The following is a 9,847-nucleotide window of genomic DNA, read 5'->3' as shown; positions in this document are numbered from 1 at the left end:
TCCCAGCCCTGTTTTTTGTTTTTGTTTGTTTTTATTCAGGCCCTCGCGCTTGCCAGAGAAGTGCTTATTCCACTGAGCCATCTCCCTGGCCCTCACAAAATGGTTTTTAAAGCCCACAAGGAGTGTGTGCCCCCAGTTCAGATCCTGTGTAGTTGGGCCGAAGCTGGCCAAGTGCAGTCTATCTGGCACTGGTGACTGGCGAGCTGCGTGAGGAAACAGTTTCCCTAGGCAGGCAGAGGAGGGAAGAGAAGATCAAGATCTGAGACGCGTGAGGCAGCGTGTGAGGGTTCACGCGCAGGATGTCTGCCCACCTCACTGCCGCTTGGCCAGGGCCTCTCACTTGGTACCATCTGAGCTGGATCTTTTTTCTTTATGTATTTTAGTACAGGGTCTCACTAGGTAGATTGGCCTCGTAGTAATTCTCCTGTGTTCAGCCTCCCTCCCAAGCACTGGGGTTACAGGCGTACGAAACCACACCCAGTCTCAACTGCCATCTCGGGGCACCCCAGGGGCAGGGCTGGCATGGCAAGCTGGGGGTCGAACCCTGGCTCCCTGTCTGCCTAACCAAGCATTTTAATCTGCTGAGCTATCTGGCCATCCCTGAGTTGGATCATTTTTTCTTTTCATTTTCTGGGTTGGGTCTCTTAAACAGGCAATTGTTCAAAAGTCTAGGCCCTGTTTGTTGGTTTCCTTCTGTTGATCCTCTGACCCATTTGTTCTCATTCATCTTTCCTCATGGATTGTTCAGGTTTGCATCCAGGTACCCACCTTGGACTGGTGCCAGGGGTCTTCACTTCTGCCTGTGTGGAGGACCACCTGGGCAGCTCTCCTTGTTTTTTGTTTGTTTGTTTTGGCGGAACTGGGTATTGAACTCAGGCCCTTGCGCTTGCCAGGTAAGTGCTTATTCTACGGAGCTATCTCCCCAGCCCAACTCTCCTTGAAAGAAGAGCAGTTGTCTCCATTTTGGCTGTGCCTGACCCTATTTCCATGTACTAATATGTACAGAGCTGGCTGGGACTTTTTCTTATGTCTTCAATTGGCGTTAAGCAACGCATAGTGGTCTAGCTGTGCTGCTGGTGGTATAGTCTTTGCAGACAGCTAGCTTATTTCCCCATAAACCCCACCTGCTGCTCTTTAATGCAGACTGGGTCCAGACAGATGAAGCGCCAGTGCTCTACACTGTTGGAGGGGTTAGAGCCTCGGGATAGAGGCTATGACTTCCTGGGGCTTAAAAGATTACACCTCAGAGGGCCAGCGAGCTAGCTCAGCAGACTAAGCACCTGCCTAGGCAAGCACAAGGATGGAGCCTCCACCAGCACCCCATGCCACGCCAGCCCTGCCCCCCGCTGAGCCAGGGGGCAACTCTGGGCGTGGTGGTGCATGCCTGTAATCCCAGTGCTGGGGAGGCTGAAAACAGGAGGATCACGAGTCCGAGCTGCATAATGGGACCCAGCACCAAATACTTTGAAAAAAAAGGGGGGGGGGGCGGGGAGATAGCTCAGTAGAATAAGTGCTTGCCTGGCAAGCACAAGGGCCTGAGTTCAATCCCGGGTTCCACCAAAAAAAAGGATGGCACATCAGAGCTGGAACACGACCCCAAGACATTAGATACTCTCCCAGTTGTGTAATGCAGATTAGGCTTTCTGCAGATCCTTCTCTCCGCATACTACAAAGGTGATTTCTTCAGGCCTCCTGCCCCACCCAGCTCACAGCACTCACCTACTTCCTGCTGTTCTCACACTCACTCATCCTCAAGTCACTCCTTTCTTCATGAATGAATGTGAATAAAACCCAGGTTTGGCCCCTTGTTCGGGATAGCTGGACTTAGGACCCCTTGGCTCTCCGTAACTACAAATATGCCTTAGTGTCTTTATTCTTGCTGTGTGGGTTGCGCTAGAAGTAGTAGACTGAATTAACTCACGAGTTTCTAATAACTTATCCATGGGATTATAATTATAAAACTCCCCAGACCAGAAAGCTCTCTATATGCTCGCCTGCCACTGGCCCCACCCACGCGCCACGATGTTCACACCAGACAGCCCTTGAATAGATGGAGCGGAGAAAGCAGCCCTGGGAAGATGTTAGGGGTCACCTCAGCCCCATGGAGCTGGGCCCTGCGCTTCCCTACTATGCAGTAGGACCCATGTCACCCAGCACTTGCAATGACATGGCAGGGCAGAGGTAGAGGAATGGGACAGGGCACAGGAAGGCCAGGAGCCCAGGGAAGAGTTCTCCATGGAGCCCACAACCCTGCTGGGTCAAAGGGAGCACAAGAAGGAAGAAATTCAAGATGAACTGTCAAACCACAAGGCTCAGCTGGCCTCTGGGATCCCACACACAGGACCCGCAGTGGTGGAAGTTCCCAGAAAGCTCAGGCACTGAACCTGTGCTTGGAGATACTTCCCTTTTAGGGGACCTCAGTTTCCCTAGCTGGGTTCACTGGCTGTCACGACAAATACTACAGACTGGAAGCTCAAGAGAGCAGGAAATATAGCGCAGTGGTGGAGTGCTTGCCTAGTATATTTCAGGTCCTGAGTTCAATCCCTTGTATCACCAAAAAGAAAATTAAATGCTCATGTTGGGACCGGAGAAATAGCTCAGAGGCAGAAGCATTTACCTGGCAAGTACAAAGACCTGAGCTTGTTCCCCAGCACCACATGCCATGCGGTCCCAGCCCCTGATCCCCAGGAGCACTGTCTCAGCCCAGATGCAGGTGCCCACCGTGCGGCCCCAGAATGGGGCATGGTGGCACACAGCTATAATCCCAGCACTGGGAAGGTTAAGCCAGGAGAATCTGCGAGTTCAAGACCAGCCTGGGGGCTACAAAAGTGAGCACCAGGCCAGTGTGAACTGCACAGCAAGACCTTGATTTTTGTTTTGTTTTAAAGAATGCTCATGTTAGGGTCAGGGACTTAGCTCCATGGTAGAGTATGAGGCCCCGGGGTTGGTCTGGCCTGAGAGGGAAACCCAAGGTTGTCCCACTGAGAGTCCTCTCTGGCTTTGCTGCCTGCTCTCCATCTTCCTGCAAGTGCAGCCTGGGAATGCTACACTTCAGCGGTCTCCTGGGTCACTCTGACCCCTCAAGATGGATCTTCCTCTCTTTTACAGGAGGCTGTCTCTCCTCAGAGGGCCAGACAGGATCTGTTGGCAATATCTTTTAATACTCTCTTAAGGCTGGAGAGGCTGGCTGCAGTGGTACACACCTGTGATCTTCGCACTCAGGAGGCTGAGGCAGAAGGATCGCCACAAGCTAGAGGCCAGCCTGGGCTACCTCGTAAGTTCAAGGTCAGTTTAAATTGCATAGTGAGATCTTGTCCCAAAGAAAGTAAGGCTGGGGGTGCCATTCAGTGGTGGAGAGTGTGCCTAGCGTGCAGGAAGTGCAGGGCACCGCCCCCCAGCCCTGTCAGAACCAAGTCAGTCAGAGTCCACTTGCACCGACAGTCTCGTGGTCCCTTTAGAGCAATTGTTGCTGAGGTGAGTGGAGATCAGTAGTGCAAAATCAAACAGTGGAGTTCAGGAGAACGAGCTGCACAGGACAGGAAGCCCAGTGTTCCAGCAGGCTGCAAGCCCAGCCCAGTTCTGCTCAGGCCTTGGCTGCTGGGAGACTGACCTCAAGACTAATTAAATGGGGTGAGGCTTTGGGGCCACACCGTCCCATTCAACTTCCCCAGGTGTGTCTGGGATGTGACTTTCAAAGGACACCAGCAATTCAATAGAAGTATTGATCCAGCGTGTATCTGGCTTCAGAAACCCTCAGTATTCAGCCTCCAGCAGGTAGGTGCCGTGCCGGCCCCACCCCCAGGATGGGCTGAGAAGGCAACAGACTGGGGGTGGTGGGGTGCGCCTGTAATCCCAGGGATTGGGAGGCTAAAAACAGGCGGGTCACTATGAGTCCAATTTGTGAAGTGAGACTGTATAGACCCTGTACTAAATATGTTAAAAAAAAAAAAAAAAAAAACCTCCAGCAGGTGTGGTGGTGCACACCTGTAATCGAAGCTTTCAAGGCTGAGGCAGGAGGGTGGCTGCAAGCTCAAGGTCAATCAATGAGACTCTCAGGGCCGGGGAGATGGCTCAGTAGAATAAATGCTTCCCTAGCAAGGGCAAGGGTCTGAGTTCAATTCCCGGTTCCACCAAAAAAAGAAAAAAAAAAAAAAAAGAGAGACTTCCTCTCTTCCCTTCCACTCCCCAGAAATGAGGATTGAACTCAGAACCTTGTGGTTGTCCGGCAGGTGCTTATGCCACTGAGCTATCTCCCCAGCCCCCCAATTTTTTTTGAAAAGGACTCTAACCCTGGACTTCCAGGGTTGAAGGGGGCACTGCTTCACTATCTTTCCTTCAGGTCAGGAGCACACAGCTCCTAGAAGCGTGAGGGACAGCTGTCCTTCCCTGGGCACCTGACCCAACCTACCATGAGCGACAGCTCATGGTACCTTCTGTCACCTCTGTGGTGGTGGACTGGGTGCAACTCCTGCCCTAGGAAGGACAGGACAGGGAAGGACATTTAATCTCAGTGCTGAATAGCAAGAATTCCTAATAATACATTTATAAAAACGTTTTATCTCTGGATGGTGGCCCACACCTGTAATACCAGCACTTGGGGGCGCTGAGGCAGGAGGACTGTTGTAAGTTTGAGACCAACCTGTACTACAAAGTGAGCTCAAGGCCAGCCTGAATTGCAGAGTGAAACACTGTCTCAAGAAGACAAAAAAAAAAAAAAATTAACTGAGTGTAGTAGTAAACATGTATAATCCCAGTACTCAGGAGGCTGAGGCAGGAGGTTCACCATGTGTTTGACGTCAGCCTGGAGTACAGTGAGTACAAGAGCAGCCTGCACTACAAAGTGAGAGACCTGGTCTCAAAAAACCCAATCAATCAACAAATAATTAAGTAAATGTAAGAGGGGTGAGGGAGATGGCTAAGTAGAATAAGCACTTGCCTGGCAAGCACAAGGACCTGAGTTCAATCCCCGGTTTCACAAAGAAAATAATAATAAAATAAAATAAATGTAAGAAATAAAAAATAAAGCTGGGGATGTAGCCTTAGGTTCAATCCCCAGTGTCAAATAGGAAGAAAGAAAGAAAGAAAGAAAGAAAGAAAGAAAGAAAGAAAGAAAGAAAGAAAATAAATGAGGGCCAGCAAGATAGCTCAGCAGATTAAAGAGCCTGCTTAGGCAGATGCAAGGGCCAGGGTTGGATCCCTGATGTGCCACACTGGCACCAGCCCTGCCCCCAGGGCACACTGACACAGCAATTAAGACTGGGCATTGTGAATCCCGGGTTCCGGAAAAAAAAAAAGAAGACTGGGCATTGTGGTGCGTGCCTGTAATCCCAGCTCTTGGGAGGCTGAAAACAGGAGAATGACTAGGAGTCTGATCTGTGTAGTGAGACCCTGTAGATCCTGTACTAAATACAAAAAAAAAAAGTAAAAAAGTACTATAATAAATTTCCCTTGAAAAATTAAAACACGCAGAACATTGGCTCCTGCTTCCTACATGGCTGAGTAGCTGTCCCTTTTAGACAGACATGTGCGCCTGGGCTGTCACATAAAATCAGTGAAGGGGCACTAGCAGGGCCTCCAGGACCCCACGGCCACATGTTCACCCTCCCGCTCTAGACACCTGGTCCCGCGGCCCCTGGCAGATGGCGGAGCCATTGCAGCTGCTTTGTTGTTGTAAACTTAATTCTTGGTCCTCCCCGAAAAGGAGCTGTGCTTCTTTTGTTGGAAATAAAACACAGCAGCTTCTCAGAACGCAGGGCCATGTCTGGCTCCGTGATCAGAGTTTATACCTGACATGGGGAGGACCCCTCGGGTTTCGCTCTCCGTGGACCTCGCCTGTCCTGCACACAGAGATGGGATTTCTGGAAACCTGCACAGCTCGGGGCTAGAACCCAGGGCCTTGCCCACACTGGGCGGGTGCTATTCCACTGAGGTAGACACTGCTGGCAGCGCCCCAGGCCTCTTGGTCCCCCATTGTCCTGTTCACAGCGATGGTGTTTTCCGAGAAAGCTGACCCAGCCCTGGGCTGTGAACTCCAGTTTACCCGTCAGGGAGCCCCAGGTTTCTTTGACAGTGACTGGTTTTGGAGCAAGTACATGGGCTTGGAGTTCTAGTCAGAGCCATGAGGGACAGGCATGGACTTTCAGAAGCTTTTCCTGCCTTTTTTGCCACCTTTGCTTATTGCCACAGTAAGATGTCACACTTTCACTTTAGCAGCCACCTTGTGCTCATGAACGGACGGTCAGGAGAAGCAAAGCAAAGCTGAACCGAGCCTGACGCTACTCAGCTGCCACACCACCCAGCCAGCCCCACCGGACTTCCGCTTGTAGAGAGGAACTGCACGCCCCTATTGTTTAAGCCACATGGAATCGCAGGCCGGGTCGCCAACACTCACATGCTTCGCTGGTTCCATCACTTGCTGTCGTCCCTAACCTATGCTGGGAGTGCAATTTTTTGTTTCTTGGTACTAGAACTTGAACCCAGGACCTTGCGCTTGCCAGGCAAGTACTGTGTCATGGAGCTATCTCCCTGGCTCATGGGAGTGGGTTTCTCATGTGTCGTGTGTACATTTGCACAAGCGTGTGTGAGGCTGGGGAGCAAACCTTGTGCACGCTAAACAAACACACAGTACAGCCCTATCCCTGAAAAACTATTCAACTCTTTCTTTCTTTCTTTCTTTCTTTCTTTCTTTCTTTCTTTCTTTCTTTCTTTTCTTTTCTTTTCTTTTCTTTTTCTTTTTTTTTTTTGTGATACCAGGGAATGAACTTGGGATCTTCTGATTCCAGGCAGGTGCTTAGGCCACTGAGCTTTACCCCTATTCCCAAAACCTTTTTTTTTTTTCCTGGCTCAGCCTCCAAGGCAGGGCTGGCAAGGCATGTGGTGCTGGGGTCTAACCTCGGTCCTTGTGCTTGCCTAAGCTTGCCTAAGCAGGCGCTTTAAACCACTGAGCTATCTCCCCAGCCCCTAAAACCATTTTATGTTGCTGTTTCTAGTTCTCAAAAGATGAGTTTTTCTCATCTTAACTCCAGAGTTAATGTGCAAGCGATTTGTCCTGAAACTCCTATCATAAAAGGCTGTGTGGTCAGCCAGAATGCAAGCGAACAGCCACACAGATGCTGCCTTGCCAGGGGCCTCCTCTCCAGTGACCCTGGGCTAAGTTAGCAAGCAGGCAGAGGGGCACCCTGCATAGCCACATGCTCTGGCCCGCTCTGGCGACCTACAAAGTAGCTTTGTTTGTGGCCAGCTTGCGCCCACTGTCTTAATGAAAGAATTAATAGTCCCCATGGCAGGAAGCCTGCAGCTGCTTGAGCCACACCTGCCCTCACACGTGGGGAGCCCAGGCAGTGCCCCTGCTCTCCAGGTCTTGAAGGCCACTGGTGTGCGCCACCAGCTCTTCCCTGGGCTCGGAGCTTTGCCCCCAATATTAGCTCCTGTCTGGGGAGCACCTGGTGTCTCACGGCCATTAGCACCAACCCCCAAAACAACCTTGTTAAGTAGGATGATTACAGGACCATTTCAACACAGAGCAAAGGAGGCTAAAGGAGTTCAGCTGACCTGTCCGAGGCCAAAACACTGGAAGGCTTGCCGGAGGTGGTGGCGCACACCTGTGATCCCAGCACTCAGGAAGCTGAGGCAGGAGGATCTCCGTGAGTTCCAGGCCAGCTACATAGTGAAACTCTCTCTCAAAAAGACAAAAACAAGGGGTGGGGGAGATAGCTCAGTAGAATAAGCGCTTGCCTGGCAAGTACAAGGGCCTGAGTTCCACAATCCCTGGTTACACACACACACACACACACACACACAAAAGACAACAAAAAAACAAAAAAAAAACAAAAAAAACCTGTAAGGCCACGGCCCTTTTTGCCTGACCACAGACTGTTTCTGTGCCACTCAGTCCCAGGGCCAGGAGACCAGGGCTCTCACCTTGCTTCCAGGAGGATCGTGGGGTTGAACCCACCCACAGCCCTTGTGGGGACTGCATGGTGACAATGGGCTCTAAGTCCTGAGCCTGGGATGCTCCTAGAGCTTTCAGTTGAAAGGAGAACCTGCCTTGGACACGTGCTGAGACAGGTTCCAGTGCCGAGGGGAGGCTCCGCGCTCCTCCTAGCCTGGGTTCTGCCACTTCTCGTCTGCTATCCCCCCTGCAGTGTAGATCTGACCCAAGCCTCCTGCTGTTGGGCTTCCTTATTTTTTCTTAAATTTATTATTTTTATTGTTATTATTATTATTGATAGGTTACAGCTCAAGTACAGCCTGCTAAATTACCGTGGCTCTGACCCAACATGGCTGAATCCACAAAACAACGGCTTACCTTCCCAGTGACCACTTTTTCCTTGGTCCCCACTCCAACCCTGGACACAACCTCCTCTTACCATTCCCACAAACACCAACGAACCCCCAGTCAGCTCCTCGGGTGTCACTGACCCCGCCCCTCAAGCGCCCCCCCAGCAGAAGTCGGCGTCTCATCCTCTCTGTCTCAGGTCAGAGGACCTGGCTGTCCCCCTGCCCTTGATCCTCTCCATGCCTTCAGAGTTAATAAAGGCTTTCCCTCCCCCTTATTTCTGCTTCTCTGCTGTGCTGCCACCACAGCCATCCCTGCTGCCGCTAAAACCTATCAATTATTATTATTATTATTGTCTTTTTTTTTTTGTATTTTAGGGAAGGGTCTGCAGGGTGTTCAGGGTCTCACTACTAGATCAGACTCGTAGCGATCCGCCTGTATTTACAGCCTCCCGAGAGCTGGGTTACAGGCAAGCACCATTTTTCTTACCAGGTTGCTCTAATTTTCTGGGGTTTTTGTTTATGTTTTTGTTTGTATTTAGTACAGAGTCTACAAGGTCTCACTACGTAGATTGGACTCATAGTGATTCTTCTGTTTTCAGCCCCCCAAACACTGGGATTGCAGGTGCGTGCCAATCGCTGTCTCAGCACGCACGGGGCGGGGGGGTGCTGGCACAGGGTGCCAGGGACTGAACCCCCGGGCCGACGTGCTCTGCCTAAGCAGGTACTTTAATCCAATGAGCTATCTGGCTGGCCCCTGTTTTTCTAAAATTCTAATTTTCTCTATTGAAACTCTGCATCATAAAAAGTGTGAAATCTTTTTTTTTTTTTTTTGGAACCGGGGATTGAACTCAGGCCCTTGCACTTGCCAGGCAAACGCTTATTCTAGCTTATTCTAGTGAGCTATCTCCCCAGCCCCAAGTGTGAAATCTTAAGGTTTTTAAAGTTTGAGGATTTAGTTCAGTGGCAGAGTGCCTGCCTGGCAAGTGCAAGGTCCTGAGTTTGATTCCTGGAACGCCCCAAAAAAGGAAAGATAAAGGATTGAAGGCCAGCGCTGCTCTGCTGCTCGAGTTTCGCCAGGCCAGTCCCCTTGATGCTGGGCGCCTGCTGCATCTCCGTGGGTCCCCTGAGACTTGGATGAGCTCAGAGGTTACCAAACTGTAGGGCCAGCCCAGGAAGGCTGGTGCTGGCGCTGGACACCCAAGGCAGGCCTCCTAATTGGTGTCTCAGAGACAAAGATAAACACCTTGCGTGCAGCAGCCCTGTGAGGGATGCACCAGCCCCACAGAGAAGAGCCAGGGCCCCTCCTGGCCCCTCTCCCAGCACAAGAAGAACATAGTCCACAACACAGCCATCTGGGTGGTACACACCTGTAATCCCAGCATTTGGGAGGCTGAGGCAGGAGAATCGCTGTGAATTGGAGGCCAGCCTGAGCTGAGACTCTCAGAGTGAGAGACTCTCAAAAAAACAACCAAACAGGGGGCTGGGGAGATGGCTCAGTAGAATAAGCGCTTGCTTGGCCAGGGCCTGAGTTCAATCCCTGGTTCCACCTCCACACCAAAAAAAAAAA

Source organism: Octodon degus, unplaced genomic scaffold (genome assembly GCF_000260255.1).
Source record: "Octodon degus isolate 3935 unplaced genomic scaffold, OctDeg1.0 scaffold00104, whole genome shotgun sequence".
NCBI lineage: Eukaryota > Metazoa > Chordata > Mammalia > Rodentia > Octodontidae > Octodon > Octodon degus.
The sequence above is the reverse complement of the archived record's forward strand: the minus strand, read 5'-3'. Positions refer to the sequence as shown.